The sequence below is a fragment of the Pristiophorus japonicus genome, chromosome 18 (assembly GCF_044704955.1).
Source record: "Pristiophorus japonicus isolate sPriJap1 chromosome 18, sPriJap1.hap1, whole genome shotgun sequence".
NCBI lineage: Eukaryota > Metazoa > Chordata > Chondrichthyes > Pristiophoridae > Pristiophorus > Pristiophorus japonicus.
In genome coordinates this window covers 16,545,899-16,568,667 of record NC_091994.1, presented here as the reverse complement: position 1 = coordinate 16,568,667, position 22,769 = coordinate 16,545,899, and the positions used below count along the sequence as shown (strand labels likewise).

The following is a 22,769-nucleotide window of genomic DNA, read 5'->3' as shown; positions in this document are numbered from 1 at the left end:
TATGGAGTTGGGGCAGTGATCTTTCATCTACTAGACAGTGGGGAGGAGAGACCAATTGCTTTTGTTTTCCGCACTCTCAGTGCCAGTGACTGGAATTATGCGCAGATCGAAAGGGAAGCTTTGGCATTGATTTCTGTGGTCAAGAAGTTTCACAAATACTTGTTTGGTCGTAAGTTTATCATAGTAACTGACCACAAGCCCCTAACAGCAATCCTCCATCCAAAGCTGTAGCACGAATGCAGATATGGGCTTTGATTTTGTCAGCATATAAGTATGACATTGAGTACAGATGATCATCTGATCACAGTAATGCTGATGCTATGTTCAGGTTGCCATCCCCATCACAAGTTACACCTAATACAGAAAAAGTGTTCTATTTCTCATATATTGATGAGCTGCCAGTCACAGCTGAAGAGATTGGTAGGGCAACCAAACGTTACCAAGTTATGGCAAAGGTATATGATTACATAGCAAATGGATGGCCAAACCAGGTATCAGAGGAAGATATTCATCCATACTTTATTCATAGGGATAAAGATTGTATCATTTGGGGAGCAAGAGTGCTTATCCCAAATAGGTTCAGGTCCAAATTGTTAGATCTTCATGACCAGCACCTGGAAATGTGCTTGACCAAGAGTTTTGCATGCAGTTACTTATGGTGGCTGGGTTTAGATAACTAGATAGAGTACATCATCAGTCAGTGTACAACATGTCAATCGGTGAACAAGAAACCACCACCAGTACCATTACAGCCACGGAAATGGCCTCCCAGGGTGTGGCAAAGGTTACATGTAGATTTTGCTGAGCTAGAAGGACAGCAATTATTCATAGTGATAGATAGTTACTCGATATGGGTAGAGGTGTTTCTGAGGCGGAAAATAACAACAATTAAAACACTAAACAATTTGCGAAGATTGTTTTTTCATCTGGCCTCCCAGAAGAAATTGTGTCTGATAACGGCATGCAATTTTGTTCAGAAGAATTTGCACAGTTCATGAGCAGAAAAGGTGTGAAACTTACCAAAGTTCCACTGTACCATCCTGCTTCAAATGGTGCAGCAGAGCACACAGTACAAATTGTAAAACGTGCCCTCATCAAGAAAATGTTGGATCCAAATCCAAGGAAATGGCAGTTGTCGTTGGACTACAAACTGTCACATTTTCTGATCAATTAACAGAATACTCCTCATACCACTACTGGTAGAACACCAGCAGAGTTGTTTCTCAAATGACAGCCACAAACCAGGTTCACATTGTTAAAGCCAAACTTGGCACAGTCAGTAGAAGCGAAACAATCAAAGCAGAAAGATAGTCATGCTAGAGGTAGATTAAGAGAGAGAATTGTGCAATTGAATCAGAAGGTTAGAGTGAGAAACCATCACCATAAATGGTTAAAGTGGTTACCAAGTAGAGAAGTGAAGATATGTGGCCCTTGCACATATTTTGTTCAAGATGTTTGATCATGGAAAGGTTAGGTTTGTTCACATTGATCATATTTTACCTTCAGATGTGGAATGAGTTGAATGTTAGGATGATTCAATTTATTCTGATGTGTCAGATAGTCTTGTTACAAGTAGAGTACCAATAGCAAATCCCACATCAAATGTACTAGAAGCAAATCCAAGTGCAATCAGAATTCAAGTCTGAGTCCGTGTCAGGCAGACAAACAGTCTGAAGGTGTAGAGAGTCCAAATGCAGATCAAAGTCAGCCTTTGGAGAAAAACTCTCCTCAGGCTCAGCCTAGAATGAGTCGAAGGGCTAGAACCTCTTGAGCTTATCGCCCCAAAATGGGCATTATTTCCGATGTGGGCATTAAAAAAGTTTTCAGATCGCCGGCTTCTCGTCCATTCTCAAAATACCTAGTTTACATTTTTGAAAATGAGCGTTACCGCGAGCGATATCAAATAGGCAGTAGCGTTAAATTTTTCTGACCTTCAGTTGTAAAGTGTGGCCATCCTTAGCAACGGCATGGCAACATGCGATTCCTGCGATTCAGGAGGTCAAGGGTCATCATGACATGCGCAGAAGAGGAGACAGAGTGAGAGGGTGCTCAGAGGGAAAGCGTGTGTGGTTGTGGTGTGTGTTTGTTTGGCTGTTGTGGGAGGAACGAGATTCACGAGCAGCAAAAAGCCCACTAAGCACCAAGAACATAGTTGGCACCGAGTTTTTGTCCAACAAATAACATTTAAAATGGAAGGGATGGAGGAGGTCCTGGAGCTGGTAGCCAGGAACTGGTGGCAGAGTGGTCCCGGAACACCGCACTGCACTCCAAGGTGATGCACCCCCATTGCTAACCACACATGAGAGCCAGCAACATCTTGCTTCTGGCTCGGAGCATGCTCCCACCTCGGGACTGACCTCTCCCGTATCCGTCCAAGCAGCGCTTTGGCCGTCACCCACCCACGCTGCCCCCCGCCCCTCTCCTCCCCCCAATGAAGCATTGCCTGAGGATCTCCTCAGCCAAGCGACGAAGTCAGGAGGGGAAGGGGTAAAGGTGGGGAGAAGAAGCAGGGCGGGCGGGGGTGGGGGGAAGGGTTGGTTTATACAGAAATACTGATGATTTCAGACTAATGTTCGGTTTAAATGTTTTTTATTTAACAAAACGTTGCAGCACATTGGCTCAGATAGCTGCACCATTACATGCTGGTGATTCCTTAACATCAAAGGGTATAATCACACTTAACTTTAAGCAACTTAAACTTTAGCTGTCACCAAGGTGATGCCCACCATTGATGTATGATCTGCACACCCAGCAGTGTGTCAGCCTTGTAAATAACACCAACGTTCTTTCAGGCAAAGCGATCATTGATGAGCTCCTGACGTAAGGCTCTTGCACCTATCATGCCACCATGCAGTCTACAGGGGGGGCGGGGGCATGGCTTCAGCGTCAGCCTGATTGTCTGGCCCGATTTCAGCATCCGCCTCCTCATCCTCCTCTTCCTCTCTCCGGTGAGGTGGACTGTCAGACTCATCAGGCAATTCTTGTCCCCTCCTGATAGCCAAGTTGTGTAGCATGGAACACACCACCATGAATTTAACTACCTGCTCAGGGTAGTTTTGGAGCTCGCCTCCTGAGTGGTTCAGGCATCTGAAGCGCTGCTTCAGCAGTCCAATGGTTTTCTCCACGATATTGCAAGTTTCTCTGTGCCTCTAGTTGGGTCGCCTCTCGGCCTCAGTGTGGGTGTTACGCGGGGGGGGGGGGCGGAGTCATCAGCCAGGTGGCGAGGCCATATCCTTTAACTCCAAACATCCAGCATTGACCTTGTGGCTCATTGTTAAACAAGTCAGATACAGTGCTCTCACATAGGATGTGAGCATCATGGATGCTGTCCGGAAATTGAGCATTCACTGCCAGTATAATTTGCTGGTAGTCGACAACCAGCTGGCCATTCAGGGAGTGGGACCCCTGCGGTTCCTGAAAACCTTAGCAACCTGAAAAGGTGCCCGCATCGCGATGTGCATGCAGTCGATTGCTCCCTGCACCTTGGAGAAGTTTGCAATTCTGGAGAAACCTAAAGCCCTCTCACTCTGTGCCTCCCTGGTCATAGGGAAGCTGATCAAGTCCCTCCTGCGTGCGTACAGGGCTTCAGTGACCTATCTAATGCAGTGATGTGTGGCATGCTGAGAAAGTCCCCAAATGTCGCCAGCTTTGGCCTGAAAAGAACCTGAGGCATAGAACGACAGTGCCGTGGTGACTTTGATCCCGATGGACAGTACAGTTCTGATGATGCTGGCAGGCTGCATATCTCAGTGATAACCTCTTTGTGGAAGCGCAGTCTCTGAAGGCAGGTGGTGTCGGGCAAGTCGAGGTAAGAATGCTTCTCCTTGTACTTGTGGGGGGTGTAACGTCTGGTCCTCCTCACCTGTCTGTCACTTCGTACATTGGGCACATAATGCAGTTCAGCGTTCCTTCGGTGATGTCGAGTCTACTGCATGTATTTGATCACCAAGAGAGGGTGAGAAAGGATAGGCCCCATTGCAGTAGCTCTCTGTTTTCCACCGATTGCTCACAAACAAGGAATGTCCCGACGAACACACCTCTTCAATTCCACAGTGTGGTCAAGATGTTTTTAGAGATGGTCACATCAACTCCAACGACCTGCAGAGTACATCTGAACTCCACCGAGGTTGAAGCACAGCAGCCTTTTAAAGGACGTGACATGTGATCTACAACATGGCGTCCATAACGCTGTGAATCATTCCGTTAGTGCCACATTTTGTGGGCGTTTTTTTGAGCGAGCGATATTGTTGGCGAAATGTGTGCGAGGTGGTGAAATTGATGATGGGCAATCTCCATGGCTGCTAGTTTGGATAAATATGCTCTTTATGACAAAAAACAATTGCTGGGCGTTAATATTGAATCTCAGCGTTAATTCCGTGCAGAAAGTAACGCTGGGCAATATTACGGGCGTTGAATTTGCCCATCCTGCTGATTCCACCCAAAAAAAGTGGCTGGGTGGTAATATTTTTTCTCGACGTTAACCACATGGGGAAAGTAACGCTCGGTGATAAGTTTCCGAAAAATGCCCGCCAGTTTCTATTTTGTGCCAAAATGGGTGATATATGGGCGTTATCTGTCATTTCAGCGGTAAAATGGGCATTAAGTGGGCGTTAAGCAGGCAAAAAAGTGGAGATTCTAACCCTAAGTCCTATAACAAGACTGGAAAGTTCTGTTCAGGAATGAAGGTATCATCTTTAAAACTGAAAACCAGTGGTAAAGTTTGATTTGTAAATATAGGAAAATAAGTTAATATATTTTGTTGTGTATACCATGCAAGTTATGTATAATTATTTTGTTAAGATTAACTTGTTCAATAAGGAGGGAGAAGTGTAATGGAGCTCCACCTAGTGGACCACTGGTGTAATAACACCACTGATGTAATAACAATAAAAGGTCATGTAGCGAGTTCATGTGATCACAATTCTGTTAAGGAGCCATGTTGTAGTGTGTGTGCTTGTGTAGTGGTGTCTAAAGTTATCACATTGGTGTGCCTGGTGCTGTTGGTGTTGGGGTTGATTTTAGTGGGATTCTGGGTACCAAGGTAAAACAGTGTAAAGGGCACCCATGCTGATGGAAAAGATGGTAGGTGAAGGAGAGATGACAAAAGCGATCTGTCAATGGTGGGAAAGGAAATTAGGTCAGACTGAGTGGGGACTTGTGTAAAGACTTGCAGCATTCTGAATCTGTAGTGGAAATGCTGTTTAGAGAAGCTAGTGTCTAAAGGAACATTTCTAAATCAGCTTGGAGCTTTGACTTGACATTTGAAGTTGTCAACTCATCAGCTGCAACAATGGCAAGTGACCTCCTGTCTCAGCTTCACTGCCGAAGTATAGGCACAGCGGGAAACCAGTGGGTGACCTGTCAAAATCGAAAAGCATTGTTGAGTGGCTGTAAATAATCCACTAATGATTTTAATTGTTTCTTCCGCTGCCGCTGTAAAAAAAACACTTTCCACCTGACCTGCCACTGATCATGCCCGCTGACCCCCCCAGAAAATTCCTCGCGTAATAGCTCACCATTCACTCCAACTCACAAAGCCACTTCCAAGGTAGCAGACAAAAATGCGCATGATCAGAAAGTGATGATAACATACTTTTTTTGTGTGACAACAGTAACGGTACCTTAACAATAACACTTCTTTATACACCCATGTACATGCCCCTGTGCAATTAGGATTCTGGCTTTTTTCTTTTACGCGTGCTTCTACAAGGTGCAACCCCTGTGGCTTCAGTTGAGGTAGAGGCAGGCTGCACCCTGCTGTGACTGCGTAGACACTTTTGGCGGACGTCCTCTGGATTTTGGGGCCTCTGATGGCCTCGCGCCTGTGCAGGGGCAGACTCGGCCATTTCGATCTGAGGAAGCACCCGGGGGTCTGACTGAGGGGGAGGCAATGGGGAAGAAGTGGGAGCGCTTTGAGAGGTGCCCCCTCTTCCATGTCCCCTCTCACCACCATCCCTGTCATGGGCCACCCGAGCTTCCCTGCTAGCAAAGACCTGAGAGCGCCTTGCTGCATAGCAGTGGGCCATGAGGGCCCAAGTCTATATTTAGATGCCTCCTAGAGAGTAGATCTATACGCCTCTCTATAGCTAGCATGTGCTCATGTGAGCGGTGCATTAGATGCTCCATGCAGGTGGCCATCCTTTCTATGGAAGAGCTACCATCCCCATCTCCTGCGACATGTGTGCTCATGTTGGAGATGGACTCCTCCATTTTCTGCACAGTTGCAGACATCACGGCAGCAAAACCTGCCAAAGCCTCTTGTATTTCTTGCTGCCCCTCCAGGATCACACTCTTTCTCGATGCCCCCCCAAGGCTCAACATATGCATGCGGCTGAGCAGAGCTTGGAGCGTCCTGTGCCCTTCCACTGCTGTCCCTGTCTCCATCATCTGCTCTTGCTCACCTGTGAAGTGTGAACCACCAGGCACCAACACTACTCTATCTCGCAAAGGACCCACCGAGGTGTGCGTATCTGCACTGGTGCTGGGTGCACTTGGGTCTGCTGACGGTGCACCCTCAGAAGCTGGAGGCTGCTCTGAGGAATCGTCCAATTCCTCTGGATGGGCAGTGGTGGTGGGGCAGGGGAGGTTCTTGATGGACCTGTGGGAGAGTAAAGAGATGACTTAAAAATGTTATATTAAGAATGGGTAGCGATATCATTATGCACATGAAGAACATTCACTGGCTGCTGACATCGGTCACCATATCAGATACTGCTATATGCCATATGACTGTATAAGATGTAATTCTGTCACCAGGTTGCTGGGAGGTCCCCCTCTCTCTGTCTCCCACCACCAGCAGCTCTACAACTTTTGAGACTTCCAGGGCCACTCCCTCTGCTGCTGTCAAAGTACTGAAGGATGGAGCGCCACCTCCGGTTCTCTCCCTCTCCCTGTTGTTGCGGGCTCTCTTCTCCTGCAAGGAGGAAAAGAAGAGAAGTTTGAGTGAGAGTGATGGAATGAGTATAAGGAATGTGTGGGTTACATCTGTAGAGAGTGACTATGCGGGATTGTGGTGCCAATACCAAATGTATACTTTCTGTGGTGCAACTTGGTATGATTACATTAGGATGAGGGTGAGTGTGAGGGGTGGCTAGTCAGATGGAGATGGAGATAGGAAGAGAGGGATGGGTGGACATGTGAGGTATGTTGATGTGAGTAATGATGTGCAGGAGTGGGCTTGGGAAGGCAGAGTGATGGGGATGTGGTGACAGACACATCAGGATGAAGGTGAGTGTGGTTTTGCAGTCACCTTTCCTGGTCTTATCAGATCATTGAATCTCATCCAGCACTGTACCCATTTCCTCCTGACGACATCCCTACTGTTGACCTCCTCAGCAATTTGGAGCCAGGCCCTATTGGTCTCTTGGAGAGGTCTCTTCTCCCCATCAGCTAGGAAGAGGACCTCCGCAAGAATACGTAGGGATTCATCTGAAAACCGGGGTGCAGCCCTCTGTCTTTGTGATCTAATTTTTATAATTCTCAGCAACAACACACTCCTCTTCAATACTCGTTCCACACTCCTACATGAAACTTCATATAGGATGTGACCAAGGCTGCTCACTGAAAATTAGTCATCGATTACGTCATCAGCCCTGCACCATTTAATAGGGCCAGGAAACGTGCATGCTTGCTTTAATTGGGGCCATTATGCTAAAGAGCAGGCTGATCAAGACATCGCAGTACCCACCCCTTGCATGACCCACATGCATCCGACCTGACATGGAAGGGAAAATTCCGGCCAAAATTTAAAGTCCTCATCTTTATAGCCTCACCCCTTCCTACTTCTATAATCTCTGTAACCAATGCCAGTCTGAGCCTATGCTTCAGTCCTTGGGCTTTGGCTTTCTGAGCATCCCACCTTCCCTTTCATCGGGAATAGAGGTGCTTCACCCCTACTTTCTGGGACACCCTCCCAAACTCCTCTGGAGTCAGAAGGTTGTGGGTTCAAGTCCCACTCCAGGGACTTGAGCACAAAATTGTAGGCTGACACTCCAGTGCAGTGCTGAGGGAGTGCTGCAATGTCGGAGGTGCCGTCTTTTGGATGAGACGTTAAACCCAGGCCCCATCTCCTCTCTCAAGTGGATGTAAAAGATCCCATGCCACTATTTCGAAGAAGAGCAGGGGAGTCATCCCCGGTGTCCTGGCCAATATTTATCCCTCAATCAACATGACAAAAAAACAGATTATCTGGTCATTATCACAATGCTGTTTGTGGGAGCTTGCCTGTGCCTAAATTGGTTGCCGTGCTTCCCACATTGCAACAAAAAGTGACGACATTCCAAAAGTACTTCATTGGCTGTGAAGTGCTTTGAGACATCTGGCAGACGTGAAAGGCGCTATATAAATCCAAGTATTTTTTTCTTTCTTAAATCCTTCTGTCTTTCTATTTCTCTTTCCCTGCCTTCAAAAGTCTACTCAAAACCTATCTTTCTAACCATGCATTTGGTCACCTCTAACATTGTTTGACTTGGCAACTGTGTAATGCCTTGGGATGTTGTATGACACTCAAGATGTTGTACAAGTGCAAGTTGTTGTCCTTCATATATCTTTTTCGAGGATGAATTTTAGCAGGCTAAATGTTCACAGATAAGGAAAACAAATATTGCCCTCTGTGTGTAGGACTGGTGCAGCACACAACTTGTATCTTAAATATTCACAGCCAGTTAGCAAAGGAGTTTTTTTTCCTCACCATTGTTGGATACCCATTAATTGTGGTTTGATTATTTTTAAATCATCTATATGCCTCAAACTTTCAAAGAAAATTCAGTTATGAACAGATTTGTAAAGTCTCACTAATAGTATTGACAATAACATTCATTTTAATTTGATAACATAAACTATTTGATGTATATCACTCTTAAAAATATATATATTTGTTTAAATGGGTTACTGAGATTTCTGATTGTTGGTTTGGTATTATCAAAATAAACTTTTAAAGTTCTGTGATCACAGTCTTACTCCCAGCATGTTAATTGACAGCTGTGTTATATTTTAATGGATTTCCAGCATATATCATATTTCTTGCTTTGTCCCTTCAAAAAAGTAGCTTCTAAACCTTACATAGTTTAAGTTAGAAGCCAATTTTGGCAATATGGGGTCTTGGGTAAAGTTTCTAAACATGTATATTGAATATTAACAGAGTTTTGACCTGGAAAACTAATTTGAATATTATGCAGTGTGAAATTTGTCCATTTTGATCAAATTTAAATTTTTAATGCAACTTTAAGTTTGTCCATCTTTATTTGAGGTTTGCTTTTTCCCCATGTGAGAGCCCCAATCTTTGTTTCATTCTCTTTACCATTTTTTAAAAGTTAGGCCCGGAAATTGGGTATCGCACCGCCTGCGGGTGGTAACACGCGGGAGGCATGGGACTTAACGGCAGGCGCAGAAGTCTCGCCCCTTGCAATAAATTCGGGTTACTGTCCCTGGAAGGAAGTGGAGCACTAAATCAAGCACTCCACTTCCTTCCAGGGACGGTAACGGGGCGCATGCCTCAGCAGTGCTACGCACTGAGGGGCTTTTCCCTCAATTAAAGGGAAGTGCCCAAGCTGCATACTCTGCAGCCTGGAGCAACGCAGAGCCGGGGTGCTGCGCGATCAGCCTGCCACTCTAACAGAGGGCCGGGGTGAGCGTCCGCGGTGCCGAACCTGTCAACAAACTGCAACCGGAGCGGCAACGAAAACGCCACTTTTTTTCACAGCAGCTGGCCACCTCCCCCTTAATTTTTGCCCCGGTAGCGGCCGCCCGCCAGCACACGTCCCCTGAAACAGTTGCTGTTATCGCCCCGCGCTGCTTCAGGGAGCAAAATCCAATTTAGGGGCCGAGGGGCTAACGGGGCGATGCGCATGGCGATGGCATCACGATCTCAAGGCCCAGAAGATAGGGGCATAACGCTGTAGCAACGCAGTAAACTCCAGCTGAATTTAGTGGGAGTCATTAGTGATGCCACGCCCGGTCACAAAGCCATTTGCGCCCTGGAGTGCTAACAGGAAGCACAAATGAACCCAATTTCTCCCCCTTAGAATTTTACAGGCTTACTCACTTCCTTGTTCGATGTCTGTGAGAATTCTGCCTTTTGATTGGCTGTGTAGACAGCCCGTTAATGTCACTGCATATCTCACACAGGAATCTCCATTAACTTCCATATATTGAATTGAAGGTAGGAAAACCCGAAGTTCTCGACACGGAGATCATGAGATCCTTGTGCTCAGTGTACTTCAGGGCCAGCAGCGAATTCCTCCACTTTACTGCTGACCGCAAATTCTGGGCCATTGTCTTTCGTCCCTGCCACATCCCTCTCCCTAGTATCTGTCTGAGGCTTAACCAGACTGTTCGCAATCTTGGTGTCATATTTGACCCTAAAATGAACTTCCAACCACAAATCCTCGTTCGACTCCGCCCCTGCCTTTGCTCATCTGCTGCTGAAACTCTTAGACTTGACTATTCCAATGTACTCCTGGCTGGCCTCTCACATTCTACCCACCGTAAACTTGAAGTCATCCAAAACTGTGTTGCCCTTGTCCTAACTCGCACCAATTCCCATTGACCAATCACCTCTGTGCTCACTGACCTACATTCGCTATCAGTAAAGCGACACCTCAATGTAAAAATTCTCATCCTTGTTTTCAAATCCCTCCATGTCCTCGCTGCTCCCTATCTCTGTAATCTCCTCCAGCCCCACATCCCTCTGAGATATCTGCGCTCCTCAAATTCTGGCCTCTTGAGAATCCCTGATTTTAATCACTCAACCATTGGTGGCCGTGCCTTCAGCTGCCAAGGCCCTAAGCTCTGGAATTCTCTCACTAAACCTTGCCATCTTTCTATCTCTCTTTCCTCCTTTCAGACACTCCTTAAAACCTATCTCTTTGGTCATCTGTCTTAATATCTCCTTACGTGGCTTGGTGTTAAATTTTGATTTATAATGCTCCACTGAAGCACCTTGTGACATTTTACTATGTTAAAGGTGCTATATAAATACAAGTTGTTGTTGTTGCTGAAGCGGGCCACAATGTTTGGGTCCTATTTTGATTGCACCTCGACCTTAAAAGTAAACATAGGTTTGTTCTGACCCTGAGGGTTCCAATGTCTTCCGCTGTCTTCCGGTGTGCTTCCAATATTTTTAATATGTAGCCTTTGCAGAAAGAAACAAATCTCCATTGGTTTGTGATCTGTTTGGTCCACTCCCCCAATCACTGTGGCGGTTCTGAAAATGAGTCTCTCACGGCGAGGTGACTGCGGCTTTTATTTGGTTTTCAGTTGGTGACACTGGGGCAACCCAGTGCCTTCTTGGGGGTTATTTTAGAAAAGAATACTGGTAAAAGTAAACAGACACTTTAGCAAGAAATTTGCAGCTTTCATACACTTCAGCAGGGAGCTGCACTCAATGCATGCACAGAAATGCACAAATCTGCCAATTGAGCACAGGCATGCGCCAGGTTTGAATGGAAACCCTTAAGGGTTCATTCTGCACAGTTGCTTTCTGAGCTCCTCTGGGCCAATGTGGCAGTGCTTACAAACACTGAGTATTGGAGTGAAAGACTTGCATTTATATAGCGCCTTTCATAACCTCAGGACATGCCAAATTTATTCAATTCTCCTTTGAAAGCCATGATTGAATCTGGCTGCATCATCCTTTCAGGCAATGCATTCCAAATCATAATCACAAGCTGCGTAAAAAAGGCTTTCCTCATGTCACCTCCTTAAATTTGTGTCCTCTGGTTCTCGACCCTTCTGCCAATGGGAACAGTTTCTCTCGATCTACTCTGTTTCGACCCATCATGATTTTGAACACCTCTATCAAATCTCCTCCCAACCTTCTCTACTCCAAGGAGATCAACCCCAGCGTCTCCAATCCACTTTACTGAAGTCCCTCATCCCTGGAACCATTCTTGTAAAACTTTTCTGCACCCTCTCAGAGGCTTTCACATTCTTCCTAAAGTGTTTACAGCCAATGAAGTTCTTTTGAAGTGCAGTCACTGTTGCAATGTAGGAAAGTGAGTGAGAGAGCCCTGGTGAAAGAAGGAAGGGAAGGAAGGAAATAAATGGAAGGAAAGTAAGAAAGGGAAAGAAAGGAAAAGAACACAAGAACACAAGAAATAGGAGGAGTAGGCCATTCGGCCCCTCGAGCCTGCTCTGCCATTTAATAAGATCATGGCTGATCTGATCATGTACTCAGTTCCACTTCCCTGCCCGCTTCCCATAACCCTTTATTCCCTTATCGCTCAAAAATCCGTCTATCTCTGCCTTAAATATATTCAAAGACCCAGCCTCTACAGCTCTCTGGGGCAGTGAATTCCACAGATTTACAACCCTAAGAGAAGAAATTCCTCATCTCAGTTTTAAATGGCAGCCTCTTATTCTGAGACTATGCCCCCTAGTTTTAGAAAGAAAGATAAAGAAAGGGAATGAAATAAAGGGAAAGAACAAAAGACAGGGAAAGAAAGAAAAAGAACGAAAGAAAGACATTGAACAAATATTTTGTATCAGTCTTTACGGTAGAGGACACTAACAATATTCCGACAGTGGATAGTCAAGGGGCTATAGGGGGGGAGCAATGTAACACAATCACAATCAGATGGTACTCAGTAAAATAATGGGACTAAAGGCAGATAAATCCCCTGGACTTGATGGCTTGCATCCTAGGGTCTTAAGAGAAGTAGCGGCAGGGATAGTGGATGCATTGGTTGTAATTTACCAAAATTCCCTGGCTTCTGGGGAGGTCCCAGTAGATTGGGAAACTGCAAATATAACGCCCCTATTTAAAAAAGGAGGCAGACGAAAAGCAGGAAACTATAGACCAGTTAGCCTAACATCTGTGGTTGGGAAGATGTTGGAGTCCATTATTAATGAAGCAGTAACAAGACATTTGGAAAAGCAAAATTTGGTCAGGCAGAGTCAGCATGGATTTATGAAGGGGAAGTCATGTTTAACAAATTTGCTAAAATTTGTTGAGGATGTAACGAACAGGGTGGATAAAGGGGAACCAGGGGATGTGGTGTATTTGGACTTCCAGAAGGCATTTGACAAGGTGCCCCATAAAAGGTTACTGCACAAGATATATTAGCATGGATAAAGGATTGGCTAACAGAAAACAGAGAGTAGGGATAAATGGTTCATTCTCGGGTTGGCAATCAGTAACCAGTGGGTGCCGCAGGGATCAGTGCTGGGACCCCAACTATCTATAATCTATATTAACAACTTGGAGGAAGGGACTGAGTGGAATGTAGCCAAGTTTGCTGACAGTACAAAGATGGGAGGAAAAGCAATGTGTGAGGAGGACACACAAAATCTACCAAAGAACATATACATGCTGAGTATGCAAAAATTTGGTAGATGGAGTATTATGTTGGAAAGTGTGGGGTCATGCACTTTGGCATAAAAAAAAATCAAAGAGCAAGTTATTATTTAAATGGAGGAAGATTGCAAAGTGCTGCAGTACAGCAGGACCTGGGGGTGCTTGTGCATGAAACACAAAAGGTTAGTATGCAGGTACAGTAAGTCATCAGGAAGGCCAATGGAATCTTGGCCTTTATTACAAAGGGGATGGAGAATAAAAGCAGGGAAATCTTGCTATAGTTGTACAGGGTATTAGTGAGGCCACACCTCACTAATACCCTGCATACAGTTTTGGTTTCCATATTTACGAAAGGATAGACTTGCTTTGGAGGCAGTTCAGAGAAGGTTCACTAGGTTGATTCCAGAGATGAAGGGGTTGACTTTTGAGGAAAGGTTGAGGAGGTTGGGCCTCCACTCATTGGAATTCAGAAGAATGAGAGGTGATCTTATCGAAACGTACAAGATTATGAGGGGGCTTGACAAGGTGGGATGCAGAGAGGATGTTTCCGCTGATAGGGGAGACTAAAACTAGAGGGCATAATCTTAGAATAAGGGGCCGCCCATTTAAAACAGAGATGAGGAGAAATCTCTTCTCTCAGAGGGTTGTGGATCTGTGGAATTCGCTGCCTCAGAGAGCTGTGGAAGCTGGGACATTGAATAAATTTAAGCCAGAAATAGACAGTTTCTTGAATGATAAGGGAGTAAGGGGTTATGGGGAGCGGGCAGGGAAGTGGACCTGAGTCCATGATCAGATCAGCCATGATCGTGTTGCATGGCGGAGCAGGCTCCAGGGGCCGTATGGCCTTCTGCTGCTCCTATTTCTTATGTTCTTATGAAAGAAAGGGAAGGAAAGAAAGGAGTGATAACGTGTCCTCTCTACACAGCAAGGAGGAGAAAGGAGTGACTTGCGACCTGTGGACCGTTTTAACGCAATAAAGGCAACTACACCGTCCCAGTGACACACACCCTTCTGCTGTAATCCTCTGCACTCCCTCCTGCCGCCAGCAGCGGCACTGTGCAGCGACACACTGCTTAACATCCGGGAACCGGCGCTCGGATTTCCCAGGCAGAGACAGAAACAATATGGCGGAGGTGAGGCGGCGAAAGAGCTGGTTTTACCCTGATGTGATTTAATGACCGCGCCGCGTTTTTTTCTTGGTTTGGGGCTGGCCACCGAGCGGCCGGCTGTTGCGGTGTCTAGATCGAGGTGGCGGCGCTTGAGCCGCTGGGGTTGGCGGAATTTGGAGTCGGCGGGTGCAGGTATTAACGGCGAGTGGTTTTTTTTTTAAATTTTGTTTTGGGGGGGGGGGGGGGGGGGCTCGAGCGCCTGTCCCGGCCCGGCTGACAGCTCGCGGCGCCCACTGCGCCTGCGCGCCAGCCCGCTCACTGTTTGTAAACTTACTGCCACATTGGCCCACAGGAGCTCGGAAAGCAACTGTGCAGGAATGAGCCCCAGGGTTTCCATTCAAACCTGGTGCATGCCTGTACTCAGTTAGCAGATTTGTGCATGTATGTGCATACATATAATCGCACGTGTGCATGTATGTGCAAACATATAATAGCAGATGTGTGCATGTATGTGCATACACATATAGCAGATTTGTGCATACATATAATAGATTTGTGCATATATATGTAGCAGATTTGTGCATATATATGTCGCATATTTATGTAAAGAAAGACTACATTTATATAGCGCCTTACACGACCACCGGACGTCTCAAAGTGCTTTACATCCAAGAAGTACTGCTATGTAGCATATTTGTCCATATATATGTAACATGCATATATATGTAACATTTATGCATGTGTATATATATCTAGAGGGTTTGTGCATATATATGTAGCGGAGTTGTGCATGTATGTAGTGGTTTGCGCATATATGTATAGCAAATTTGTGCGTATGTATGTAGCTGATTTGTGCATATGTATGTAGTAGATTTGTGCATATCTGTATAGCAGATTTATGTATGTGGCAGATTTGAGCATGCATATGTAGCGGATTTGAGCATGTGTGCATAATGCGTGCATCTGAGTGCGCTTACTTACTGAAGTTCAAGAAAGCTTGACAGAGGATCTTTTAACTAGTTTCTTAAAGCAATCTTAGTTGAAGCGTTGGTTGTCTTTATTGTTAGTATATTTAATATTCGCCCAGAACTTCGAAACAGTTTGATAGTTTTGAAAACTAGGCAGTTGTCGGCTTGTGATTGGATATGTTTTGATGCGTTATTTATTTCACTATGGTGCTACTACGCCGTATTGAAAGCAACGCCAGCTTGCTTGAGTCTGGGACAACAAGCGGTGTGTAATATAGGACATTATTCCATCACAATTGCATGTGTCCAGTGGTCGGGTAAATGACGTAATGTAAGCAAGATGGAAATGTTAATTTAACCGAATGGAGCAGCACGTCGAACAACTGAAATCCACATAGAACGGAAGATTGTTGTTGAGTTTGAAAAACTCCGTTTTAAATAGACCAGACGCGTTAGAACCTGGAAGCTTGGCAGAAACTGGAAGATGCGACAGTGCAGAAACACATGAGAACCGAGTGTTAAAAGGTGAAATAACTCTGCATTGCAAAGTAAGGATGAGGATATTCTCAATTGATTTTAATTCGCAAAATGGTAACAATCTCACAATCTCAGTTTATTTCCCCAAAAGACTAATATAGTAACTATATAGTCCTGATTTTAAAAAAACGCTTCTTCCCGTGTCACCATGGAATGTTGCCTACAAGCCAACTATTTGTGTTAATGGGTAAAATAAGCGCTGGCTGCAATGTTGTGGCACAGTCCTGTTAACATGCTTTTTAGTACACTGTTAGTAATTAAATATTACTTTCAAAAATACAAATTGCATGTTCCTACAAGGTGAGTGATCCTTGAATAATGATTGCTGCTTCTCACGGGAAAAACCTAAACAAATTCTCAAGTGAAGAGCATCTATGTGTGTGCGATTGAGTGCATATCCTTGCTAAAGTATAAGAAAGCTGAGAATTTCTTGATGGAGATCTTTTAGCTAGTATCTTACTAAATATTGGACAGCCACATATTTGGTATTCTCTTTCTCTTCCTCCCCATTCTGCATATGCAGAATGTATCCAGTGGATGATCCAATACACTCTGACGTTCAAAAGAAAACTGGAGCTACCAGTGTTTATTGATGTCTTTTGAGACGTGGAGAGTGGATTCAGAACAAAAAGAATCACAATCAACATGATCGCTATCACACATCAAATGTACGAAATAAGCAGAGAAGAGCCTGGAATTCTACTTAGACATTTGATAAAGTCGGCAGATTTCGATTGCAGAAACTGCGGTCCAAGTTTGGACGTCTGAAAAAGCTGTATGCTTAAGAGATTGTGCGTAAATGGTGCCCTTTCCAAACCATTTAACATCCCAAGGATCAAGCCTGGTTGTGTAGCGCAAATATTACTTGCAACTTATCAAGTCTGAATGTCATCCAAGTCTTGTTGCAGCCTCTTTGGTCTCTTTACAGCAGTGATTAATGTCACTAAAGATTGGAATGCAGTCATACACATCAGGTTATGTACATCTGGAAAACTTTTCAATTTGAGCAGACTGCATGCTTTGACCAGGGTCATTCACAGACTCTCGTTTGCTGATGGTGACTGCTGTGAAGCACAAACCCAGTAATACTGATAACGTTTCACACACACATTTGCAGCAGTAGTGAAGTATTTTGGCTTCATCACAAATCTAAAAGAAAACAGGTGATTCTTTATTGGGTGCAGATTGGCACAATGTGTGAAACCGTCAACATCAATGATACTGGACTGAGTATAGTTAACAAGGTTCATCTACCTGGGACGTTTTCTGTTGAACACTGCTCCCTCTGACCAGAAAGTGCTGTCACATTAGAAAGGACACTTTCTGCTTTGGCAGGTTGAAAAGGATGAGGTTACGGCCAGCCTGGTATAATGTTAAACATCAATCTTGAAGTCTATTACGCCATTTTGATCTCAACTTCAGAACTGGGGATGTTCGCTGATGATTGCAGTGTTTAGTTCCATTCGCAACTCCTCAGATAATTAAGCAGTCCGTGCCCGCCTGCAAAAAGACCTGGACGACATTCAGACTTGATAAGGGGCAAGTAACATTTGCACCACACAGGTGCCAGGTAATGACCATCTCCAACAAGAGAGAGTCTAGCCACCTTCCCATGACATTCAATGACAATACCATCGCTGAATACCCACCATCAACATCCTCGGGTCACCATTGACCAGAAACTTAACTGGGCCAGCCACATTATTAAAGAAGCAGGAGCAGGACATTTGGAAAAGCATAATGCAGTCAGGCAGAGTCAGCATGGATTTATGAAGGAGAAGTCATGTTTGACAAATTTGCTAGAATTCTTTGAGGATGTAACGAACAGGGTGGATAAAGGGGAACCAGTGGATGTGGTATATTTGGACTTCCAGAAGGCATTTGGCAAGGTGCCACATAAAAGGCTACTGCACAAGTTAAAAGTTCACTGGGTTAGGGGTAATAGATTAGCATGGATAAAGGACTGGCTAACTAACAGAAAACAGAGTCGGGATACATGGTACATTCTTGGGTTGGCAATCAGTAACTAATGGGGTGCCGCAGGAATCAGTGCTGGGACCCCAACTATTTACAATCTATATTAACGACTTGGATGAAGGGACCGATATTAGCGACTTGGATGAAGGGACTGAGCAGCGTCGGAGAGGCGTGAGTCCGGGGTCGGCGAGAGGCCTATAAAAGGCCCAATGCGGCGGCAGTCGGGAGCAGCGTCGGAGGTGCGTGGAGAGGCGTGAGTCCAGGGTCGGCGAGAGGCCTATAAAAGGTCCAACTCGGCGGCAGTCGGGAGCAGCGTTGGAGGTGCGTCAGACAGGCGTGAGTCCGGGGTTGGCGAGAGGCCTATAAAAGGCCCAATGCGGCGGCAGTTAGGAGCAGCGTCGGAGGTGCGTGGAGAGGCGTACTTGTGCAGCTACAGGGATAAGGCAAAAAAGAAGTAGAAAGAAACAGAAAGGTGAGGTCACAGCCAAGGGGGTGAGTGATTGGTGAGTGTTTTTTCTTTTTTCTCTTCTGTAACAGTGAGTAAACTTTAGCTTTGTTGTTGCCAATTTAAGTGTATCTAAGGGTTAAGTCATGGCAGGAGAGCTCGGTCACGTGATATGCTCCTCCTGTACCATGTGGGAACTCAGGGACACTTCCGGTGTCCCTGACGACTAAGTGTGCGGAAAGTGTATCCGCTTCCAGTTCCTGACGGTCCGAGTTGCGGAATTGGAGCTGAGGGTACGGATTTACTCTGGAGCATCCACGATGCTGAGAATGACGTGAGTAGCACATGTAGCGAGTTGGTCTTACTGCAGGAGAAGGGTCCACAGCCTGGTAGGGAATGGAAGACCAGCAGGAAGAGCAGTGCAAGGAAGGTAATGCAGGGGTCCCTGCGGTCATCCCCCTGCAAAACAGATACACCGCTTTGAGTACTGTTGAGGAGGGATGACTCATCAGGGGAGGGCAGCAGCAGCCAAGTTCATGGCAATGTGGCTGGCTCTGCTGCACAGGAGGGCAGGAAAAAGAGTGGGAGAGCGATCGTGATAGGGGATTCGATTGTAAGGGTAATAGATAGGCGATTCTGCGGCCACAATCGAGACTCCAGGATGGTATGTTGCCTCCCTGGTGCAAGGGTCAAGGATGTCTCAGAGCAGGTGCAGGACATCCTGAAAAGGGAGGGTGAACAGCCAGTTGTCGTGGTGCACATTGATACCAACGATATAGGTAAAAAAAAGGGATGAGGTCCTACGAAACGAATTTAAGGAGCTAGGAGCTAAATTAAAACGTAGGACCTCAAAAGTAGTAATCTCAGGATTGCTACCAGTGCCACATGCTAGTCAGAGTAGGAATCGCAGGATAGCTCAGATGAATACGTGGCTTGAGCAGTGGTGCAGCAGGGAGGGATTCAAATTCCTGGGGCATTGGAACCAGTTCTGGGGGAGGTGGGACCAGTACAAACCGGACGGTCTGCACCTGGGCAGGACCGGAACCAATGTCTGAGGGGGAGTGTTTGCTAGTGCTGTTGGGGAGGAGTTAAACTAATATGGCAGGGGGATGGGAACCAATGCAGGGAGACAGAGGGAAACAGAATGGAGACAGAAGCAAAAGACAGAAAGGAGATGAGTAAAAGTGGAGGGCAGAGAAACCCAAGGCAAAAAACAAAAAGGGCCACTGTACAGCATAATTCTAAAGGGTCAAAGTGTAATAAAAAAGCAAGCCTGAAAGCTTGGTGCCTCAATGCAAGGAGTATTCGGAACCCAGGAGAGGGCTCTGAGCTAGTTAGAGTGGGTGAGAGCTCAGATGAACAGGACCCCAAGAAAGAATGCAAAAGGCAGGAGGCAACAGAGCAGAGTAGCACTGGTGTAAGTGTAAACCACAAGGTGATAGGAAGGGACAATATGTATGAATATAAAGGGACTGCAGAAGGGGTCAAAACTAAAAATTATGGTTTAAAAATTAGTATTAAAACACTCTACCTAAACACACGCAGCATTCGAAATAAAGTAAATGAGTTGACGGCACAAATCATTACAATTGGGTATGATTTGGTGGCCATTACAAAAACGTGGTCGCAGGGGGGCCAAGACTGGAAATTAAACATATAGGGGTATCTGACAATTCGGAAAGATAGACAAGAAGGGAAAGGAGGTGGGTAGCTCTGTTAATAAAGGATGATATCAGGGCAGTTGTGAGAGACGAAATTGGCTCTAATGAACAAAATGTTGAATCATTGTGGGTGGAGATTAGAGATAGTAAGGGGAAAAAGTCACTGGTGGGCGTAGTTTATAGACCCCCAAATAATAACTTCACGGTGGGGCGGACAATAATCAAGGGAATAATGGAGGCATGTGATAAAGGAACGGCAGTAATCATGGGGGATTTTAACCTACATATCGATTGGTCAAATCAAATCGCACAGAGTAGCCTTGAGGAGGAATTCATAGAATGCATACGGGATTGTTTCTTAGAACAGTATGTTACAGAATCTACAAGGGAACAAGCTAGCTTAGATCTGGTCCTGTGTAATGAGACAGGAATAATAAACGATCTCCTAGTAAAAGATCCTCTCGGAATGAATGATCACAGTATGGTTGAATTTGTAATACAGATTGAGGGTGAGGAAGTAGTGTCTCAAACGAGCGTACTATGCTTAAACAAAGGGGACTACAGTGGGATGAGGGCAGAGTTGGCTAAAGTAGACTGGAAACACAGACTAAACGGTGGCACAATTGAGGAACAGTGGAGGACTTTTAAGGAGCTCTTTCATAGTGCTCAACAAAAATATATTCCAGTGAAAAAGAAGGGCGGTAAGAGAAGAGATAACCAGCCGTGGATAACCAAGGAAATAAAGGAGAGTATCAAATTAAAAACCAATGTGTATAAGGTGGCCAAGGTTAGTGGGAAACTAGAGGATTGGGAAAATTTTAAATGACAGTAAAGAATGACTTAAAAAAGCAATAAAGAAAGGAAAGATAGATTACGAAAGTAAATTTGCGCAAAACATAAAAACAGATAGTAAAAGCTTTTTCAGATATATAAAACGGAAAAGAGTGACTAAAATAAATGTTGGTCCCTTAGAAGATGAGAAGGGGGATTTAATAATGGGAAATGTGGAAATGGCTGAGACCTTAAACAATTATTTTGCTTCGGTCTTCACAGTGGAAGACACAAAAACCATGCCAAAAATTGCTGGTCACGGGAATGTGGGAAGGGAGGACCTTGAGATAATCACTATCACTAGTGGGGTAGTGCTGGACAGGCTAATGGGACTCAAGGTAATCAAGTCCCCTGGTCCTGATGAAATGCATCCCAGGGTATTAAAAGAGATGGCGGAAGTTATAGCAGATGCATTCGTTATAATCTACCAAAATTCTCTGGACTCTGGGGAGGTACCAGCGGATTGGAAAGCAGCTAATGTAATGCCTCTGTTTAAAAAAGGGGGCAGACAAAAGGCAGGTAACTATAGGCCGGTTAGTTTAACATCTGTAGTGGGGAAAATGCTTGAAGCTATCACATCTAGATAAGAATAGTGCAATCAAGCAGACGCAACATGGATTCATGAAGGGGAAATCATGTTTAACTAATTTACTGGAATTCTTTGAGGATATAACGAGCATGGTGGATAGAGGTGTACCGATGGATGTGGTGTATTTAGATTTCCAAAAGGCATTCGATAAGGTGCCACACAAAAGGTTACTACAGAAGATAAAGGTACGCGGAGTCAAAGGAAATGTCTTGGCATAGATCGAGAATTGGCTGGCTAACAGAAAGTAGAGTCGGGATAAATGGGTCCTTTTAGGGTTGGAAATCGGTTGTTAGTGGTGTGCCACAGGGATCGGTGCTGGGACCACAACTGTTTACAATATACATAGATGACCTGGAAGAGGGGACAGAGTGTAGTGTAACAAAATTTGCAGATGACACAAAGATTAGTGGGAAAGCGGGTTGTGTAGAGGACACAGAGAGGCTGCAAAGAGATTTAGATAGGTTAAGCGAATGGGCTAAGGTTTGGCAGATGGAATACAATGTCGGAAAATGTGAGGTTATCCACCTTGGAAAAAAAACACAGTAAAAGGGAATATTATTTGAATGGGGAGAAATTACAACATGCTGCGTTGCAGAGGGACCTGGGGGTCCTTGTGCATGAATCCCAAAAAGTTAGTTTGCAGGTGCAGCAGGTAATCAGGAAGGCGAATGGAATGTTGGCCTTCATTGCGAGAGGGATGGAGTACAAAAGCAGGGAGGTCCTGCTGCAACTGTATAGGATATTGGTGAGGCCGCATCTGGAGTACTGCATGCAGTTTTGGTCACCTTTCTTAAGGAAGGATATACTAGCTTTGGAGGGGGTACAGAGACGATTCACTAGGCTGATTCCGGAGATGAGGGGGTTACCTTATGATGATAGATTGAGTAGACTGGGTCTTTACTTGTTGGAGTTCAGAAGGATGAGGGGTGATCTTATAGAAACATTTAAAATAATGAAAGGGATAGACAAGATAGAGGCAGAGAGGTTGTTTCCACTGGTCGGGGAGACTAGAACTAGGGGGCACAGCCTCAAAATACGGGGGAGCCAATTTAAAACCGAGTTGAGAAGGAATTTCTTCTCCCAGAAGGTTGTGAATCTGGAATTCTCTGCCCAAGGAAGCAGCTGAGGCTAGCTCATTGAATGTATTCAAATCACAGATAGATAGATTTTTAACCAATAAGGGAATTAAGGGTTACGGGGAGCGGGCGGGTAAGTGGAGCTGAGTCCACCGCCAGATCAGCCATGATCTTGTTGAATGGCGGAGCAGGCTCGAGGGGCTAGATGGCCTACTCCTGTTCCTAATTCTTATGTTCTTATTATGTTCTTATTATGTTCTTATGTGTAACGTAGCCAAGTTT

At 45.2% G+C, this 22,769-nt stretch overlaps 1 protein-coding gene across 3 annotated transcripts in view; it reads left to right on the top strand.

Annotated features, from left to right (window-relative positions):
- Positions 1-14,395: 14,395 nt before the first annotated feature.
- The window catches only part of LOC139228570 (mesoderm induction early response protein 2-like), a 117,376-nt gene continuing 109,002 nt past the window's right edge, over positions 14,396-22,769 (top strand). Inside the window, exon 1 of one of the 3 annotated variants that reach the window (XM_070859698.1) lies at positions 14,396-14,427. The gene's annotated coding sequence lies outside the window, so the exon portion shown is untranslated. Of the gene's footprint in view, positions 14,428-14,456; positions 14,596-22,769 lie in introns of those variants that run through there. The other 2 variants (XM_070859699.1, XM_070859700.1) reach the window with 2 other exon arrangements.